Source organism: Triturus cristatus, chromosome 5_2 (genome assembly GCF_964204655.1).
Source record: "Triturus cristatus chromosome 5_2, aTriCri1.1, whole genome shotgun sequence".
Lineage (NCBI taxonomy): Eukaryota > Metazoa > Chordata > Amphibia > Caudata > Salamandridae > Triturus > Triturus cristatus.
The window spans coordinates 1,117,091,786-1,117,114,234 of NC_140588.1; the positions used below are offsets into that span (position 1 = coordinate 1,117,091,786).

At 40.3% G+C, this 22,449-nt stretch overlaps 1 long non-coding RNA gene across 1 annotated transcript in view; it reads left to right on the plus strand.

Annotated features, from left to right (window-relative positions):
• LOC146829843 (uncharacterized) overlaps positions 1–22,449 on the plus strand; it is a 270,714-nt gene that overhangs the window by 120,966 nt on the left and 127,299 nt on the right. The window contains exon 2 of the long non-coding RNA XR_014962301.1: positions 9,408–9,521. This is a non-coding gene — a long non-coding RNA (uncharacterized LOC146829843). The remainder of the gene's footprint in view (positions 1–9,407; positions 9,522–22,449) is intronic.

Here is a 22,449-nt window from a genome sequence, read left to right on the forward strand (position 1 = left end):
TTCCCATGAGGCACAGGGTCAGACTGATTTGCATATGGCCATGTCTGAACTGGGGTGGTGGAGTGAGCTAAAGAATGATGATGGATTAAACCCAGATCAGTTGACTGGGGTGAGTGTTTGATTTGCTTAAACGCTCCGTCCATCATCCCCTTTGGTATCGCTTTGTTTGCCATAAGTTGGCAGGGTATGCCCAGACGTGGGTCCCTTGCTCACTTTGCCACTGGATTCAAGATAGCCTGGCTGATGAGGGCTATGAACGCGAGACCGGTCCCAGGATTCTTGTTTACGGTCCAGGGAAGACATGGCTTGGCAGTTCGGGCTGGACTGTTCCCATGAGGCACAGGGTCAGACTGATTTGCATATGGCCATGTCTTAACTGGGGTTGTGGAGTGAGCTAAAGAATGTTGATGGATTAAACCCAGATCAGTTGACTGGGGGTGAGTGTTTGATTTGCTCAAACGCTCCGTCCATCATCCCCTTTGGTATCGCTTTGGGGGCTTGTGGCGGCTTGGGGGCTTGTGGCTGCAGAGTGCGGGGCAGATTGTGGCCTTTTGTTTACGTATTGATGGTAATCACAGCCCGTGAAGGGGTTCTGATTACCATCAATACATAAACAAAAGGCCGCAATCGTCCCCGCACCGTGCTTTACTAACAAAAGAGTAGAGCCAGTTTAAAAACACAACGTGTACTTTCAGAAAGTACACGCTGTATTTTGAAACTGGCTCTACTATTTTTGTTAGTAAAGCGCGGTGCGGGGACTATTGTGGCATTCTGATGAACTTTGGTGCCAGAGTTCGAGCCTCGAGGTCGCGTCCACATCCTGTGGTTGTGGGCAAATCACTTAATCTCCCTGTGCGGACTCTGTTATGTCTCTAGATATGTCGCTTTTTATAGCTCAACTTTGAGATTCGCTGTTTTAGTATACATTTTCATAAATTTGTTCTATGGAGCTGAACTTGTAATGTATGATTGGTTGGTAGTTAAAGTTTTGATGTCTTTTTTTAACTGGATTTTTAAATGTATTCATTATATGTATATCCACCTATGTGTCGTATACTTTTATGGTTGAAAAAATACAGAATCAAGTCAAAAAATGGAATGAATGCAAAAGATATGTACAATGGTTGGAATTTGGTTGGCGGGGAGGCGTACAGTTGTTTGACCACAAGATTTTATTTTAAGATTACCTGGAAGTTCAAATAATGCTTAATTAAAATTAGATATACAATCCCTTAAGGTTAGCTTCCCTGCAATCAACGAAAACTTATAGACTCCGAAAAATCATAATGCATGCATGAATGAAGCAAGCCTAATTCACAAAACTAAGCAGAAGTGATATTCTGTGATGCCTAGCGTGTTGTCTTTGCTGCACGTGCACATTATGTAGAAGTACATTTCAAATGATCTGGAAATAGTGGGCATAATCATGGGTCAGAGATGTGGTATTGTGGCTGCACTTTAAATTTGGTCAAATGCACAAACTGGCATATTTTGGACACCTGCTCATGTATAATCAATTTTTTCCCATACTTATATAAGGCACAAACTTAACCCGAAGGTATCGGAGCGCTTTACATGAGCACCAGTTCCGGTACACAAGAACACATTCATTTTTGCTAGGCACGGGGAGATTAAGTGATTTGCCCAGAATTTTTGATTCTGAAGAACAAATTAATGACTTAATTAAAACAGGGATCATTCACAAAGAAAGGCATGGTTTTGTTAAATTGATTCTGAAACACTATAAATGTTTTTCGTTTTTTTTACAAATGTATTGCACTATTTATGCTGCTGTATGAAATGTCTGATGTATTTGAGAATAATCAAATTCAGAGACATTATGGATCTCTGGATACTAGGTACGTGTTATAGGTGGATGATCATACAGGGACTGTTCACTGCAGAGAGGAAATCGAGGGAAAGAGCAAAAAAGAAGACAACTTGTTTTAGAAATCTCATTGGTACACACACACGCCCAGATATATTAACACAATAGAATATTTCCACTTTTTGATATCTGTTTTCTCTCTTAATATTTGATTAATAACCTACAGAAAAACAATGGGAGTTGTGGCACTGTATGTGTGAAAATGCACCATCTTTTCACTTTTTAAAGTAAACGTTCTGAGTGACATTTGGCGCCGCGCATACGCGCGGTCTGGTTCCTGGCACACATAGCCATGGTTGCAGCGCACAGAGATCCTCCACTGCCGCACACAGAGGAAAGAAATTAGAGGGAACATTGGTCATAACCCCTTGAAAGCTTTTCCCAAAAGAATGTTTTCACTTTTCTTTTTATGTCTCCCTCCATCCATAGTGTTATTTCATATAACTTTTGTGGAGAACTAACCCTAGTGTCTACAGTCTCAACTGTGAAGTACTCATTCAAGTCCACTATCTCCAGAAGTTCCTTCAGGTTCTGGCGAGCTATTGTTACTTCTGCTGCACTGTCCAGCATTGTCTGAGCCCATTCTCCATTCTTGAGTTGTGTTCTCAGAATTTTCGGCATGTCTGATCTTCAGACCTGCTACCTTTTTCTTAGTGAATTGAGGTTTGGTTTGTTTTTCTGAATGAGTTGATCGTCTTTGGACTTCACGCGTTCTTCTTTGTGATCTGACCATCTTCTTCTTTTGGATGTCTGTTAAGATGTCTGAAAGGTACGAGAGGAACGTGTATCAGTATCTTGATACCTGTTAGGTTTTTTCAAATTATCCCTATTCCTGAAGTTATACCTCCTTTCAGAGGGCTCCTTTTGAGGATACCTACCTCGGGATTGAGAACGTTTCTCTTTTGAATGTTATTTGTTCATTTCCCACTTCTTTTTAGAAGATGTAGGATTGTGTTTAATTAAGTCCTTCTCAGGACCTTCAAACAGTTGTGGTTTAACTGGTTTTCCACCTAAACTGTCTCTGCCTAATTCTTCATAGGATTTTTACTATTATTCTGGGTAGCTCTTGTTGATGTTCTGTTACATCAAATTCCCTTAATCGTTGGCGGATCGCCAATGCTGCTGCCTCCCCTTTAATATTAGATAATATTGTTGAGACCTGGTTGAAGTTCTTTAGAAATTTGATACTTAAATTCAGAGCAGGCTCTGCCCCGTATTTGTTTTGAATTTGTTTCAGGACATCAGGTATTACCACAATAGATGAAACACCATGTGTTTTAGTATAGATGGCAGCAAAGACTGTGCCCCAAGTGGTGCAGGCTTCCAGATGTGGTGGGATCCCCATTGGTAGACAGATTGTTAGGATTCTGTGTTCCTCATAAGGGCTAGTATTTGGAAATACTGCTTCGATTTGAGTAATTTTTTGAGCTTATCAGAAAGGAATTTGTTCATGTTTTGTGGGCATTTCACCCATGACTGCGTGTAACATCTGTAGAGTAATTTTTAGTGTATTCCCATGATGAGGAGTTTGATTTGGAATGGTTGTTTGTGGTTGGACTGTAAAAGTCCACATGCCATATTGGACTAATTGTCTGTAAATTGTTATTAACTCTTTTAGTTGAGTGAGTAATTTCTCATCTGACATTGCTTCAATGTCAGGTTGAGGTGTGTAGCTGGCTAAAATCGGCCATGTTGCTCCTGGTCTACCCAGCGGACCGAGCCTGGTAATGTGATTGTAATGTTTTAGGGTGCCTTTAAACCAGAGCTGATGCTCCTGGTATGTGAGTGGAATTTCAACATCCTTGAAGGGAATGTATTCCTCAGGTGGTTCATCCTTTTTGAAGAAGTGAAACACATGTGCTACTGGATTTGATTCTGGGAATGTAATACATGAATAGAATACCTCTGTCTGAAAAGATTCATGTGCCTCTATCACAAAAACTGCTCTACCACCTCTTGGTGTTAGGCCATGTTTTATAGGTTTTAGAGTGATGGCTCTCCTTAAGTTTAGAGGGATATTTATAACACCCTTATCGGTTTCATGTAAACCTGTAGTATTAAAAGATGTTACGACTGGATCAGTCATAGCCTCTGTTTCCCCGTTAAGGGACATTTGTTTAATGAAAAATGTAGAACAAGTTTCAAGGGAACAAAGATAAGGTGCACAATATTTTGGAACACTGTCTCCTTCAATGTTGAACAAACCAAACAGCTAATGCATATGATTCTCGCCCTACTCAGCTATGGCCGATATTAACCCTACCCACTCCAGACGTCTTATGGAGAATTATGATTAGACGTCTCTGAGAAAAGCACGACTGAGTTACTTCAGTATCTAGCGTTAAATTAGTGCCTTACCAAATGTTGGGCGCCATGTAGTGTAATTCCTATTTCCCTTATAGGCTCTGCACATTGAAATAATATAAATTATAGTTTTTGCCTAGGCCTCTATCGAGTACATTAAACTTAATTATTTGTATACTAGCTAACTCAGAGGTCACTAGATACGTCTCGAATAAACAAGAAGGGAATAGTTTCTGACAACCGCATAAACATGATAACTTTGTTTCCCTTAGAATTGGAACGTGTCTCAGAATCATGGAAACAATTCATAACAGTTTCATTCAGTTTATCGTGCATGCTTAGTTTCTTCACAGTTACACAGAAATAGATAGACGGGCGTTTCAATAAAAGGATTTATTGAACAGTCTTGTTTTTCGTGTAAGATATATGAGCTATTACAATCATTAGACAGTAAGCAAGGTATAATACCCACAGCGTAAGCAGTAATAAGAAATAATACTGCAATAACATTGTCTTTTAGCTATGACATATGTTCATATATACATACATAAATAACACAGGCTAAAAAATGAATACTCGTCTGATGCTTCTAAATAGTTTTACCTCAGTGTACCTAACCTAAATGTAGTACAAGGTAAGAAGTAGGTGCTGTTTTCTATGGTATGATATATATTAAGTTTATTTGCCAAGAGTCCCTCTAGATTCTAGTCAGCTCCATACCTTTAAACGAGAGAGATGGGAATCTCTTTCCGAATCTCAAACTCCAACACCCTGCAAAGGGAGTCGGAACACTGGAAGCTGGATTTTCTGCGAGCAGGGATGACAGCTTCTGGTCAGTGCGTCAGGCGGGAACTCAAATTCCTTCCAAACTTGCCGTGGAAAGTCATATCGAGCTGTGAAGGCAAGTGGAGCTGAGCGGTGCTTGCCATGGTAACAGAAGGTATATTTATACCTGGAAGGTGCTTAGGAATGCTAGCATTGACGTAAAGTCGGGCAGAGGAAGACGTCATGAATGAACCCCGAAGGAATATTAGTTCATGCATAGTAGATGAGTTCTTGGAGAAATCAATAATCCTAGCTAGGGAAAGTCCCGATGGCTTAAGGGTCTGGTTTCTACGAACTCGTTGTGATGTGGGATGGACAGATGTAGGTGACCATGCCTGTATTTTGAGAGCATGGCTAATGCCTAAATAAGGACTGGGATTCTATGCCTAAATAAGGGCAATGCGAATTATGCCTATATAAGGACATGATTCAGGGAAACCTATGTACGGGCATTTAAATCGAAACACAAACCATTGCTAGCAGGAAATAATGAGGCATGAGCACGCTGGGGGATGGAGATCTTATTGAACGGAGAGCCTAAACGATTTTAAGTCTCATCCCTTTGAAAATGTAGCCAGAAACAAAGCTGTGTTTAGACAGACATTAAATCAATCAGTTAACCTCCTGGTGACTCTATTGGATAAGGATGAGTTTGCGAAAAAAAATACATGCTCAGTCTGTTATTAACTCATTCTCCAAAGTGGAACCACAATCGTATCTTATTACCCTTTTAAATTTATGGTGCTACAATTTGGGAGATATCCCACAAAAGGACGGAACTCCCACCTGGGAACAAAATTGGTCCACAAACAGCTGTAGGTTTATGTGTTTTTCATAATAAATCTCTCTTGCATATTCTATCTATTTGTCCTCAACTATTAGAAGAGAGGAAAGCCCTATTAAAGTTTTTTTTTTTTCTAAATTGGGTTGAGAACATGTAGACAAGCAATCATAACTTGTCTCTCTGGGAAATCGGCCCGTCTAACCGCACAGTTTGTAAAGTTTATTCTTATTGCAGAAAAAAGTTAACTTCAGAGTGTGTCACCTGATATTATAGGTATGTTGTATAACTAATAATCGGTTTCTCTTGATGATGCTGTCTGTACTAAATATGCTGGTTGTCAACTGTATCCCCACAATTTGATCTTGAATTTGCACGTATGGCATAGAAATTGAAATTTTAAAACATTTTAATTGTTTGCAATATCTGGGTAAAATCCCAATCTCAAATTAATTGTTTGTTCGGTGTAGGTTCCCTTGTGAGGAGGTTGTCACCTTTTTAAATTAATTATAAAGAATGTTGTTTTGGATTCCTTGAAAAGAAATGCACAGTTGCACTTTAACTATGGCACTTTATCTATGACATTTTAATGTATTAATTTTGTCTCTTGTGTTCTGTGTAAAACTCAGAATTGAAAAGTAATGTATCTCCGATATTATTTTATACTCTGCAACGTATCATGTATTTTTGTTACTGGAAGATAATAAAATTGATTGACCAAATCTATTCAAGTATGTCCCATGCACATTTTAAATTATTTTATACTTCATGTTTGTAATGATTGTATTAATCAAAAATAAAGTATTTTCTTCTTGCTAGACTTTTCTAGACTTTCACATGTTCATAAAATGTAGGAAGACATAGGTGATGTTTGAATACACTCTGCCATGCACATTTGTTACTGTAGGAATGCTTTTACTGGAAATGATGTTTATAAGACTCTACCATTTATGGTTATTGGTTTGAGAAGGTTGGGGAGTAGAGCTAAGGGACATCCACACACCCTACTATGTACAACCATCAATTGAGCTAGAGGTCTGAAAGGAGAGACCAGTCCCTCCCCACACCCTACAATGTACACCTATTATTACAGAGAGAGGTCTCACCAGAGAGGTTGTCCCTCTATACAACCTTCTACACACACCCATCATATGAGAGAGAGGTCTGAAAGGAAAGACCAGTTCCTTTCCACTCCCTACTACATAGGCCAATCTTTACAGAAAGAGTTCTCAGCAGCGAGGAAAGTCCCTCCGCACCCCCTACTATGAACACCCTTCATCTGAGTGAGATGTCTGAAAAGAAAGACCAGTATCTCCCCACACCCTACTACATAGACGTATCATTAAAGAGTGAGGTCTTTGCTGAAAGGCCCTACTATGCATACCTGTCATCTATGAGAGAGATGTAAAATGAGAGATCTATTCTTCCAATGAAAAAGACACGGTTTCCCAGACCTGTGAGGTGCACTGCCTGTGTCCTTTGAGGTTTCAACAATTTAAATAATTTTTATCTCAATCTATATTCAAAACTAATGAGACCTAATAAGAAACACTTAACATAAAGTTTCTAAGTATGCTTGTATTCTCTCTTCAATACAAGTGAATCAAATCAATTCAAAAGATGTCTCTATGTGACTTTCATAGTAGGTACATCCGATAACAAATGTTGTACATTACAATTGCTGATTAAAGACAATTCAATGATTGTATCTCATGGAAACAACATTACGATGCAACTCTCAATGCATTTCGGGTTCAAAAACCCTTCTTCAGGGGAACATCATTATATATTGTTGAACAGATCAAAAAAGTTTCTGCGTCACGCTACAACAGAAACACAGAACAAAACAATCTATGTTACATTTGCCATTACAACGGAACACTACATGAATATTTTATGATAGGATTTGCATATGTCATGCATTGTATGAAGAGTCAATGAGAATTGAAGACTATGCACACTCATCATTACACAGAGAGGCATCTGCAGCAAGGCCAGTCCCTCTAAACCCTCTACTACATACACCCATCATCTGAGGGAGAAGTCTAAAAGGAGTACCCAGTCCCCCCACACCCTACGATACACACCTATCATTATAGAGAGATGTCTCAGCAGAGTGGCCTGTTCCTCTACGCACCCTACAACAAATACCCATCATCTGAGCAAGAGGTCTGAAAAGAGATGCCAGTATCTCCCAACACCCCACTATAAGGATCAATCATTACTGAGAGAGGTCTCAGCAGAGAGGTCAGTGCCTTCCCGCACCATACTATGTATACCCATCATCTGAGTGGTCTGAAAGGAGAGGCCAGTCCCTCAATGAAACCTACTATGCACAACCATCATCTGAGAGTGATGTCTAAAAGGAATGGGCAGACCCTCCACACACCCTACTAAGCACACCCATCATCTGAGAGAAAGGTCTGAAAGGAAAGCTAGTCCTCCACACACCCTACTATGTGCACTTGCCATACAAGAGACAAGTTTCAGCGGAGAGGCCAATCCCTCGATATACCCTTCTATTCATACTTTTCATTTGAGAGAAAGGTTTGAAAGGAGAGGGAAGAAAGTTATCTCAGTAAAGAGGCTATACCCTTACACATAACACATACCACTGTTTCCTTACTAGTAATCTGCAATCCCAGGACAGTGTCGTGAGAGTAGAGTCCAAGCTTCTGGGGGTGAGGCTTGCTGCATGAGGCTCGTGCAATCATGTGGGACACTCACAAGACCAACATGGAAAATGACTGGACCTGCCATGAAGTGTTTTATGATCCCGCAAGAGACAAAATCAAATGGGGAGAATTAAAAAAAGGACCACGGCTCAACCAATAGTTACCATGGTTGAAGAAATGCTGTGATGTGATTGGGTGCAGAACTAGATTTATCCCAGTTTCTCCCTGGTGCTTTGGAGGAAAAAGATGTCTGTTTCAGTTGTGCTCAGCAGAAGTGAATTTATGTGGAGCTAAAAAAATCTGTGGTCTTCATATGCATATAATAAATAACTTGAAGTTCATTTAATTAATATTATAGTTTATAAACTTTGTTGTGAAGTCTCAGTAAGTGAACTAATGTTGATAAACCTATTCTACACCATTTGCAAATGTGAAAAGCTGTTTGGGGAAGGTATATCTCTTGTAGGTTGTGTTGAAAAATGAAGTGTTACAACTGTATGTACTTGTAAGACAAGGAAGCGGTGGTTCTCAAATTATAACATAAAGACTGTGGCATGTGGAAAAACAAGCACCAGTGTTTTTCTGAACCTCACTATTCATATACTTTATACTATGATTTGTTTGGTTGGCGATATTGCTATGTCTAGTGTGAAACACTGTGATGGATGTTAGCAAAGGTTAGTGAAGATGAATGCGTTGATCTTTGCACTGTTATTGAATCTGAGTTCATAGCATATTATAATTTAATTGCAAAAATACAAAAATTGACCGGTTGACGGATTGATATTTTCCAGGAGTACTGGTGCACTAGAATAAATATGTTAATCAGTGTGAAAAATGAAGCAAAAGTTAGACGATATAGTGATGCATCATTGTTACTACTTATTGATTAGTATATAACTTTCTTATTTTTTGTTATTTTGTCTTTTTTTAGGAGGAAAATGTTTCTGAGGAAATGATTATCTGCTTACATAAGCAGGAGATACAGCTTTGTTAACACAAGCAGGATTATTCATCAATAAATACTTTTGAAGCACAGTGTTTTCAGGTTAGAAGGATATGGAAGTGACTGAACAGATGTGTGGTATAATTGCATGATCTTACCCTGCATGAACTAGGCTTTGTGGCCTGCAATTTATACATATGTTGCCTTGCTGAGATCTTCTTGACACCCAGTCTGCTAATATAATACAAGTAAATGGAAGACTGTTTGTCAGGCTAAGGTGGCTTAAAAACTGAAAGTAAATGCTGCATGAATCCAAATCTAGAAGGCAAATAACCCAAAATGGGGTGAGACATTGGCACCTGCTAATGAGTGTATTTTTTTTTATATATAGTTGTTTGTTTATTAGTTGTGTATATAGTTTGCAAATATAGTTGCGGTAGTTGTTGATTGTTGTTAAATTGTTTTGTTTTAACAGAAAAGTTTAAAGTTACTTTTGAATTGTTTCCTTAATATTTGTTGTAAATTTCAGTTTTATTTTAGTCTTGCAATAATCACCAAAACTGGCAGTTCAATCTTCGGGAACTGTAAATATCCTGCTGCATGTATATGTATCTCTAAGGCAGTAGGCACCTATTTTATTCTAATAATACTTGGTAATGGAGAGAACCCAATTGTTTTTTATGCAGGCGTGGTAAGTTGTCATGCGACAGTGAGGTGTCAGTAGAGAGATCCGTGCTCGTCCACCATGTAGTATAGGGACGTCTGATAGAAAAGAGAGGTATTGGCACTCAGAGAAGTGCATTTTCATACTCTAATATGCACTCCGATCAGCTGCGGTGCACACGATACTACAAATGACTGTTGCCATTGGGAGATGTCTGAAAGAGAGGTGTGTATGTCCCCACAATCAAATATGGATAGCAGTTGTGCAAGACACAGTTTTCTTCAGAGAAGATTCTCAGTTTTATACTATGGACATTCATCATTATGAGGTAATCACAGTCCAATTTGCACATAGGTAACTCTGTGAATATGTCTCAGCTAACAGGAGAGTGTGCTTCAATATCATAGATGCTATAGTTGTTTTGAAAGGCAGACTTCTCAAGATAGCAGTCATTTCACCCCTACACCTTACTTGTACATAACTCATGCTGGGAAGAGCTGTGACCAGAGCGGTAAACTCGCTTTCAGAGCCTAATTTCCACACCTATCATTGAAAGCACAGGGTACAGGAGAGGGGACAATTAGGAAAACATATGCAAGAGAGCTGTGTCAGCAAATACTGCACTTGCTCCCCACAGTCTACTATGCATACCTGTCATCATAAGAAGAGGTATGAGCAGAGATATACATTTCTCTGAAACCCTACTATAGGCACCTCTCACCCTGGCAAGATTTGTTAGTGGACTGGTCACTCCCTTCCCAGAAACCATTGCATGTCCCTGTTGGTCTAGGAAACTCCTTGCCAACAAACACTGCGCTGCACTTCCATGTCATTCTGGAGATAGGTGTTAGTGGGAAGGAGAATGTCTCCCAACATAGTCCTGCATATGTCTGTCATCCTCTGGAGAACAGTGACTGGACAATCAAATCCATTTCCACACCCTACTATAGATCGTTATTTTCCTGGGGCGAAGTCTCAGTGAAGAGGCCAGTACCTGTTATACTTACCATGGAATAGTAATATCCTACATGTGAGGTATTGCTATCTTCCCGATTCCACTATGCATGCTGTTGAGCCTGGGGAAAGATGCGTGGAGAGGCAGTGTCTCTTTAAACCCTATTCTACATACTGGTTATCACAGGAGAGTCCAGTCTCTCTCCGTAGCCTACTGTGCCCAGTTGTTAGACTGGGGAGAGGTGTCAGTGAGATAAAAGTGTATTTCAGCCCCAGGGACCCCATGCCCTGTGGAGTCTGGCACAATGTTTATGGGGAGCATAAAGACACCAATATCATCCAGTCATACTCCTCCCTGTGCTAAAATTGGCCTCTGGGACCCTATCCTCTGTGTTCCGGAGCAATTTTCAAGGGGGAGAGGGACATGTGGATCCCTACATCCGGCTGATTTCTACCCTCAGGACACAGAATCATAATTAAGGGGTGGGGCAGGTGGCCCCATTCCCCTAACCTATTTTGGCCCAGGGACATCATTCGCTGGAGCCAATCGCAGTAAAATGTGGGTGCCCTGGTGCCAACCCAGGGCACACACCATAGTATTGTTGGACACCAGAGGGTAGACCAAAGCCCCGTGGCTTGAGCATTCAGGGGGAGCCAGCATTGTTCCCAACTATAGGCAGGTAAACTGATTGTAAGTCCGCTCCCAGCAGGTGATAGCATTTTTAAAGCTCCCATCTGCTGAGAGCAGACTTGATATGGGCTCCAACTTGGGGGAGATTTATAATTTTTCCTGCCAAGCGTGACCATACATGGCTGCTGAGCCAACACAGGGATGTGTTTCCTTGGCCATTAATGGCTCAGGGAGGGAGTTAAAATGTCAGACTTGAGGAGAGGGGCTGTGTGGTCCCCTCCACAATGTGTGTATTTTTGGACCTGAGGTGGACTCTCCAAGGCCTTCTTAGAATCAGGGACAGGGTTTAACGCTCTCCTGCTCATAAACATACTTTTTGCCCTGGGGGTGGTTCCCCTGGGCCTCTTGAGTCACAGAGAGGGGAGTCATGCAGCCCCCTTCTAATAAATAATAAGATTGGCCATGGGGTGGGCCCCCTGGTCCATCTAATGGCTCAGAGAAGGGTACATGCAGTCACTCTCCCCTTTCTAAACACATCCTGGGCTTACACCATGTAATGTGACCTGGTGGCCATTTATTTTGAGTTCTTTACAATCCTGCATAGGATTGCAGCATTTTCTGCTGTTTTCTTTTTCTATTTTGGCCCTAGTGCAGTCATTCTGGGTTCCCCACATGGGTCAGGGAATCCCTACCATATCCCCATGTATCACTTGTTTTATTTAAGAACTTCAGGACAGGGGACTCATATTGCTTGTAGACTATCAGATTGCTTGCTCACACAGGAGTATGCCTCCCAATGGAATTAATGGGAAATAAAGCTCCCTGGGCCAATCAGAATGCTCCATTTTTAAACTGGCTCTCCAACTAGAGTCGCAGAGGCTTTGGTGAGCCCAGCTGCCAACATATACAATTATTTGCTACTCTTTATATATCAGAAACTACTCAATGGATGTACACCAATTCACAAAAAAGCACACACTGCAAACCTATATCTTGTGTATTACTAAATTTGGTGTTATTCTGTTTATCCGTTTTTTCTATAACCTATCATGAGTGATGTCATCAGTTATGTCACTGAGCATTTCATGAGTGATGTAATATGTGAAGTCATAAACAATGCATTGCAGAGGCGTAAGTTATAGTTAGTTAGGTAACTATAACTGCTAAAGTTTTACTGGTTTTAAATGAGTGAAATCTGAGCCTAACTATAATGTCCCTGTAACCTTTGTTTCTGTCAGTTAATTTCTAAAGTTTTTTAAATTATATTTCCTAACTATAACGACCCTGTATCCTTTGTTTCTTAAAGTATATATCTATCTATATATATCCATCTATATAATTCACTGAAAAAACCATAGGTTTCACACACGTTATAGTTAGGAATTAGCATTTTAAAAACCTTGCCAATTCACTGAAAAAAAAACCATAGGTTTCACACATGTTATAGTTAGCTGGACATTTCACTCGTAAAAAAACCATTGAAATTTCCCCGTTATAGTTAGTTCAGCTAAATATAACTCGCGCGACCGCAATACACTGCTGATGAAGTCACATATTACATCACTCATGACATGGTCAGTGACATCACTCATGACATCACTGATGATATCTCAAATGACATCACTGATGACATCATCCAGTGAATATGTGTCTTTCTGAAAAATAATTATTTTTTATATATGTATATCTAAAGGTTAATGGAAGAATAAATGGGCAAATAAGTGTCTAAATGGATGTTTTTTTGTAAAATTAATTGTATAACTGACTTATTAACAGTATCTTAGTGAATACAGTGATGTAATATTTGACATCATCAGCAGTGGATTGCGGTCGCGTGAGTTATATTTAGCTGAAGTAACTATAACGGGGGAATTTCAATGGTTTTTTACGAGTGAAATGTCCAGCTAACTATAACATGTGTGAAACCTATGGTTTTTTCAGTGAATTTGAAAGGTTTTTAAAATGCTAATTCCTAACTATAACGTGTGTGAAACCTATGGTTTTTTAAGTCAATTTGCAAGGTTTCTTAAAGTTAATTTCTAACTATAACGTGTGTTGTGAAACCTATGGTTTTTTTAGTGAATTTGTAAGGTTTTTTAAATGCTAATTTATGTATGTATTATTATATTTTTTATATATTTATTTTACAATAAACTACCTATGTATATAGTTATAGATTGACTGTATCCTGTAATATGGAATGGCTCGTTTAAAATGTTTTTTTTTTTAAGGGTTTTCCACCATGCGCGCACCGTGCGCTCAACGTGCGCGCACTCCCGCAATTTTTGGAAAAAAAAATAAAATGTTTTTTTCACCCTTCGGGGTCCTTCAGAGACCCCCCTGACAAAGGCTAGGGGGTCAGGAACTCTCTACCCTGCCCCCTTTTCACGTTCTCCACGTTTGTTTTTCACTGCCACACACAAAATGGCATCGGACACTTCCTGATTTCGACCGATTCGAATGTTGACTGACATCTAACCACCAATCAGAATTACGCTCGCGCACGGTGCGCGCATATAGATATTTATGTACTTTTAACTGCAATTTTCTCAGGAACTACTGAACAGATTGACACCATATATGCAAAAGGCAAATCCCTGACCTGAGGACTATCTCTTTGCCAAATTTCAAGTAATTCTGTTCAGCCGTTCGGGCTGTACATTCGACTAAAGGTCCTACGGGAAAATGCATGGGGAAAACGCGTTTTGAGACCCCCTTTTTTCTCATCCCCCACTTGACGAATCACCCCGAGACTTTCAGGGTAGGAGCTGAGCGGAGCACCCCATTAGTTTTGAAAATTTTGCGAGGATTCGTCAACCGGCGCCAAAGTTATTCAAAATAGAATTTTCAGATTTCCTATGGGAACTCGGTCCTAACTATAACTATCTACTGGCGAAAAAAAAAAAAATATATATATATATATATATATATATATCAGTAGTCTTTCCCGTTTTCAGCTTCTATTTTTGGTAAATTCTGGTGGGGTTTTTTCAGTGTTTTCAAGCGATTTCAATACCTTAAGAAATGGTGGTTATCAGTGGTCACACATTTTTGCGCAATAAAAAACAATAGAAACAGTGTTTTACGATGTTTATGGACTTTATGGAACATTTTCCTTTTATTATTGCTTGCTTTCTGCACTAATAGCATAGACAGTGCACGTACAGTGTATATGAGGTCCAAATACATTTTTGCAAATTAAACTTATTGTAGTATATCATACAATACTTCTTCACTGAGTCTTAGATCATGTGTGCTTCCTCTTTCCTTCCCATGTAAACGTTTTGTGTGAAAAAGGCCCTCTCAAGATTGTTACTTGGGACGGGCAATGCCTAAACAGCCACTACACAGTTTGCTAACTCTGGCCGCTGACATAGCTTTCCATACCAATACTGGTGCACTTGAAGATTGTGATTCTATGGACAGGTTCTGCGACATTTGCGTTGAACTGGACGGTTATGCCCTCAGAGTATTCGAAGCGGTGAAAAATGAAGCAGCACTTTTGAAACTACTACAAAAATTCCCCTTTACGGAATGGATCTTGTACAGAGTACCACAGTAATGTTTCATTGACTTCAAATGCCATGGTGGGTAAAGGGACATTTCTATTCATTATCGCAGCCATTTCTCATACATTGTAAAATAAATGTTCCTGAATTGCTCTTCACCATTGCTTTGCTTACCAAGTAGCAAGCACTCTGACATGGAACATGTTGCAGTGCCAAAGTCACTAAAGGTGTCGCCCAGTCTATTCTTAAGGAAATGTTTCTCATATACTCCAATTATGCTAAACACTAGGCAGACAAGGGTGTTTTCAGACTCTAGTTTTTTTATTATGTCCCCCACAGCAGTTATGTTTTTCTGTAAAATTCTAAGAATGCAGTACAGTGTACTTTTTGCACATCACTATCAATATAAGCCCCAGATCCTCCCATTTCTTGCCTTTGCCATCATCTCCCAGATAAACGTCTGTAACGGTTGCCACATGGATATTATAGCATTCACATCCCTTTGGAATGAGAACCATCAGCTAAATGACAGAGTTGGGATGACTCTTTCTTTGATGTCACACAAAGCACAAAATGAGAAATATTCGCGTTTTACTTCTCGTGCATAACAAAACAGTGCACCAGAATGGACTAAAAAGTCAATAGAATTCTTCATTAATTCTGAAGATTGTAGAAACTTTCAGAATACCATCTAACAAGTGGCAAGGATGTCTTAGAAGGAAGCACTTCAGCTTAGGAATCGATTTTGACAGGTCATCACACAACTTTTTCATATGAGTAGCTAAATCACTGCAAATACAAGCGATATCTCTCCAATCTTTGTTGAACTTGGAAAGAACCTTTTTGCAGCAGCATTCCAAGTGACACTGCATTCCATGTTTTCCAAAGGTCTGGTGTCATGTTTTCACCACTATCCCATATGCTTGGTGATAGCACTCTTTTCACATGTACTTGTCACTGTACCTTGCATTGAATGTTTAAAGCCTGAGGTGTTGGCAATGCACCTGCTATCACTGGAAACTGGGGACTGATGTATCAAGGGTTTTTACACATTCTCTGTGGGTAAATATGATGGCAAAAATTGTGAAATATTGTTATGAAACCAGCCATTTTACTAATCATTGAAAAAATCAAATGCAGCCAAAATATCAAATATGGTTTCGATATTTCATGATTCTCTACAGTTTTATAAAACGTGCTTCGAAACCCTGCATCTTTAGACCAAAGGCCACAAAACTGAAAAGAGAAAAATGAAGAAGAAACACTATTTTAGTGGCATCCCTAAACAACAAAACTCAAGCAGAATAATATAAGCCAAGTCTTTCTTGCTGCTAGCTTGTATAACAAAGTTACATTGTATTGGCCCCTTCAGGAAGAAGAAATAAAATGACTATTTCACTTGTCTTTTCCTTTCTTTGAAAGGCATTTATTTGTGGTTGTGAAGGTGTTTTTTCAGTGTTTATGGGTTAACACTGGTGAGGGCTATTTCCTTTTCGGTAGGGTTTTATCAGTTATTATAGGTTTATACCTACAACCGGACAGCCTAAATATCAGTGATTTTCTAAGGATTTTTAAATTCTATTTCCTAACTATAACGTCCCTGCAACCTTTGTTTTTTTCAGTGAATTTCCATGTTTTTTAAATTCTATCTCATAAATATATTGTCCTTGTATTGTTTTTCCAAAATTAGTTGTTGAACATTACATATGCATTGTGCACCACTTATTGTTGTATTTATCATCTATTTATTTTAAAAATACTTTTGGTTGCCAAGGTCACACAATGAATACTGCATATTTTTGATGAAGTGGAAAACACATATATAGGCATATTTTATATAAAGTTTGAGTCTAGCTGTTTAGTAAGCTTTTGATTGAACTTTTCCCTTTGTATATATTTATAGCAAAAAGTACATTTAAAAAGCATTTTCCTTGTTCACGATGATACCAGATAGTTGCGATGATGTCAGTCGTCACAAATATTGCTTGTTTTGCAGTGAAATGTCACCAGAAGTAAAACATTTCACTACCTTCTGCAAGGACTGCAACATCATTGTTCTCCTAGTGACTTGTGCCCCCCGAGAATCATGGCCCTTATTGCCCCGTGTTGTGCCTCGGAAGTCCAAGCAATCTTCAATAGTTCCATTGAGTCGGGCATTATCCCTTCCATCTGGAAGGAAGCATTTTTTCGCCCCATTATGAAAAAACCGACAGCTGATCCCCTCACGCTCGCTAACTATCGGCCCATATCATTATTACCCTTGAGGGAAAATCACTTGAAGCAGCTATAAATAAACAGCTGAGCCACTACCTCGAATCAAATGATCTGATAGACCCATTGCAATCAGGTTTTCGGCCAGGCTTCAGTACTGAAACTGCTATTCTTGCAGTTACTGACTCACTGAGCCTAGAAATGGATGCGGGAGGATCAGCCATTCTGGTTCTCTTAGATCTCTCCGCAGCATTTGACACGATATCCCATTCTAAGGTGTCGGAGAGATTGAGTTCCTGTGGCATACAAGATCAAGCTCTGAAATGGCTACAAAACTTCCTGGCAGATAGAAATCAAACAATTATGCTAGGTCCACTCCGATCAAACAAACGTGGCCTGGATAGAGGCGTCCCTCAGGGATCATGTCTCAGCCCTACCTTATTCAATCTATACATGTCCCCTTTAGCTAAAATAGCCGAATCCTGTGGGTTTGAGATCATCTCATACGTGGACGACACCCAGCTTATCTTTAAAATCAACCCAAATGCAACGTCAGAACACCTACGCTTTGCAGCAGGAATGACCACTATCTCAAACTGGATGATCGAGAATCTTCTCCAGTTGAACCCGCGCAAGACAGAAATTCTATTAGTAGGGAAAGCTTCTCTTTCTTGGTCCAAGGATTGGTGGCCGCAAGAGCTTGGGACGGCCCCAGTTCCTAAGCAAGTAGTGAAGAATCTGGGGTTCAGACTTGATCAGGCCCTCTCGATGAAAGACCATGTAGCTACAATCACCAGCACCTGTTATTTTAGCCTGCGGCTTTTACGGAAGATTCTCCCTTATCTTCCCATCAAGCACCGAAGAACTCTAGTTCAGGCAATGGTGATCTGTCGCCTCGATTACGGCAACGCTATGCTCGCCGATCTTGGCCTGTCCCGTTAAAGAAACTACAGGTCATCCAGAACACCGCTGCCCGAATGATTCTCGATCGTCCGGCAGGTACGCCATCAGCCCCTCTCCCATTAGAGCTCCATTGGCTCCCGATTGTGAAACGATCCCACTTTAAGAACTGTTGCCTTACTTATAAAGCCTTGAACGGTATAGGGCCTAAATACTTGGCAAACAAACTAATAAAAAAGACCTCCATTCTTAATTTAAGGTCTAACGCCATGGAATTTCTGAAGATTCCCAGAATCCGCCGCTCCCATCAAGGGGCGAGGGCTTTCTCATGTCTCGCGCCGCGTTACTGGAACTCGCTTCCTATCGCCATTCGAAACTGCCCCTCTCTCTCAATCTTTAGGAAAAAATTGAAAACTTTTCTATTTCTCAATCCTTAGTACTTGTCGTGGCTTCTTCTTCCTACTTTTTCCCTCTCAGTGAATAACTAAGTATAGCGCCAAGATGCCCCCGGGTGAGTCGCGTGCTCTAGAAGTGCCCCTAACATAACATAACATCATTGTAGCAGCTGGGGATCAGTCTGTGGATGTAATTTAGCAGTTTCCTTATTTTTGTTTTTTTTATTGCAGCACTCCAACTACAACTTTTTAGTTAGTGCTTATAATTACGTTATTTTCATTGCCATTTTATTTTTGAAAAAAATATAAAAAATGAAAAATTAAAAAAACAAAATTTGTTTTCTGAACCACATTTTCTTGTTAAAAAAAGATACATTCAATGATGAATGAGTGGTATTTGGATGTTAGAATGAGTACATTAGTGGTGCATGGATGATTGAATAAGTGTGTAAGTCGTTTGTGAATGTTAGAATACATGCAAGAGTGGTGTCTGGGTGAATCTATGAGTACATCAGTATGTATGAGTATATGGGTAGTGCCTGGGTGATTGGATGACTGAATGGGTAGTAGTTAGGTGATGGCATAACTGCATAGACAGTATCTGGGTGACAGGATGAGTACCTGAGTACTACCTGGGTGATTGCATATGTGTATGAGTAAAGCCTGGGCAATTGAATCACTGCTTGGGTTATGCCTGGTTGATTGCATGAGTATCTGGGTAGTGCCAGGATGATTGGATCTATACCTGAGTAGTACCTGGGTGATTGTATGTGTGTATGGATAGTGCCTAGGTACTTGAATCACTGCTTGGGTAGTGCCTGGTTGATTGGATGAGTGTATAGGTAGTACATGAGTGATTACATGAATATATGGGTAGTGTATGAGTGATTGGATGAGTGCATAGATAGTGTCTGGGTGTTTGAATGAGTGTATGGGTAGTGCTAGTGTAATTGGATGAGTGTATGGGTAGCATTTGGGTGATTGGATGACTGCATAGGCAGTTCCTCCATGATTAGATGAGTGCATCAGTACTGCCTGGGTGATTCGATGACTGAATGGGGAGCTCCTGGGTGGATCGATGAGTGCATTGGTGGTGCTTATGTAATTGGATGAGTGTATGGGTAGTGCCAGTGTCAATGGATGAGTTCATAGGTAGGTCTTGTGTGGTTGGGTGGGTGTATGGGTGGTGCCATGGTGATTGAATGAGTGCTTGGGTAGTGTATGGGTGATTGCATGAGTCTCTGGGTAGTGCCAGTGTGATTGGATGGATGCCTGAGTAGTACCTTGGTGATTGGATGTGTGTACGGGTAGTGCCTGGGCAATTGAATCACTGATTGGGTAGTGTTTGGTTGATTGGATGAGTATATAGGTAGTGCATAATTGATTGCATGAATATATGGGTTGTGCCTGAGTGATTGGATGAGTGCATGGGTCATGACTGGCTGATTGACTGAGTGCATGGGTAGTGCTAGGGTGATTTGATGATTGCATGGGTATTATTTGGGTAACTGGATAACTGCATATAGGCAGTGACTCGGTGATTGGATGATTGGATGAGTGCATCAGTACTGCCTGGGCAATTAGATGACTGCATGGGTAGTTCCTGGGTGAATGGATGAGTGCGTGGGTAGTGCTTGGGTAATTGGATGAGTGTATGGGTAGTGCAAGTGTCATTGGATGTGTTCATGGGTAGTGCCTGGGTGACTGGATGTGTTGTGTAGTTCCTAGGAGTCCCCCAGGACCGGCACATTTTGGATCACCTAAACTGAGGTCTTGGTGTCCCAACCGCTTCCGGACACCCCCACAGGATGTAAATGTTTTTGTACTTGTATAGCGCACAGCTACCCGCAGTGGGTTTCCCGGCGCTTGTACGAATACCGCAAGGGAACCCTTCCTGGTTTTCCTTGTGAAGTGTCCACTCCTGGGCACCCCCATGGTGAAACCAGGCATCCCTCACATTGTGGGGGCCATTGTGGAGACTAAGCAAGCTATTGCCCAGAGTTGCAGCGTGGGACCCATGATTAGAATAGGCACTGAGGCGAGAATATCCGGTCAGAGGAATTAATGAGCCCGAGACCCGCCGAGGCGGGAATCGAACCCTGGTCCCTGGCCAGAGCTCTGCATCAAGGTCTGCCTGTTCTAACCATTGAGCCACACTTCTCCACATGATATGTCAACTAGCTCCACAGTGCACCTACCACCCCGCTGTATTCTGCTGTGTTGAAGGTAGTCTCTGGCAACCACAGAAAATGACAATCCTGATTCCTCAGGGATCCGTGGAAAAAAGTACAATACGTTTCGCTCAGACACTTGTGCTTGCTTACTCTCAGAAAATACACTGGTCCAGCGTCAGTCTTGTGTAAAACATATGTGTAGCAACAATCAGGAGACAGAATCATACAAAAGAGATTGCCAGAACTGATATAGTAAATAGCAGATACATTTCTACCAAGTGCTAATAAGATGAATATAAGCAGTTCAGATAAAAACAGTAGCACTTGCATATTCTTAAGATGCGTGCCCTAAGTAATTTGCCTAAATGTACCCAGCCAAGATCTGTATGTATAGCATGTATATGCATGTTGCTATGTGTATCTGCAGCGTTGAAACCCCTAGGGAAGAACCATCCCCCTCACCTGATGGTTGAGAATGAAGGACCCAGTCTCTGCATTGAGGATGATACCCTGCAAGGGAAGTCAGACTGCTGTGTGTCGGAGATTCAGCATGCAGGATTCCGTTTCAGCTTGGATGGAATTCTCCTCTAATTTGTATGGGGGAGTAGGGTCTTTTATACTAAAGTGGTGACTCCAGGGTTTTTTCTAGAATCAATATGTTTTGAAAACCATCATGGATGCTTTGAAAACAATCATAAATGTTTTGAAAACAATCACCAATGTTTTTCTAACCAAATGCGATCAAGCACAGCTTTCTGTTTCCCAAGGATGAAAAAAGTGGTGACCCTTATACAGAATAATTCTGTTGTGCCTCAGGACATGTTTATGTATGTCAGGTACATGGATAATGGTAGAGTACCGAGAGCCTGGTGTCGAAGAGACAGGAGCAAACTACTAGGTAAAAGGTCACCTGTTTAGAATCGTTATTGTTGTGTGGATGGGACACATGTAGTAGTAGTTTATTAATCAACCAATAGCATGATCATAAAACAGCATAAACAGAATACAAATACACATTGTCCCCTAGTAGATAAATAAAATATTTCATCAAATTTTGGTTTTGTAGCCATGCCTAAAACACGTTCAGTGTTAAAAAAAAGAATTTGGATTTACAGTTTTAGAAATAATTATATAAACATAAGAAGACATGTTCAAATGAGTCCATCTCAGGCAATAATTCACAGCACAGCTTTCAATCTCTGCCACCAGGCATATAACAAGTATCTTGTAATTGCAAAGACAAGCCGCTGCGTTGTGTCCGATCAAAATATACGTAACGCTTCCAATGGGCGTGAAAAGGAGAGCAATCGACAGGCTGGGATAATCCATGTTTTTCTTATGTTACTGTATGCAGGACACAAAAAAAAGAAGTGCTCGATTGACTCTTGTACAGACCGACACATAGGGCACATAGAAGTGATAGTAGCATTGGCCCATTTGCTTTTCGAAGCATTTAGGGGAAGAGTCCCAAGCCTGAACTGCATATAAAGTGCTCGTGCCTGTGGTGGTTCGATTTCATTCATATACATGTCAAAATTAAAACAAGTCTTAACATTTAAAAATTGCAAAGTGAAAGTGTCATGATTACTAGA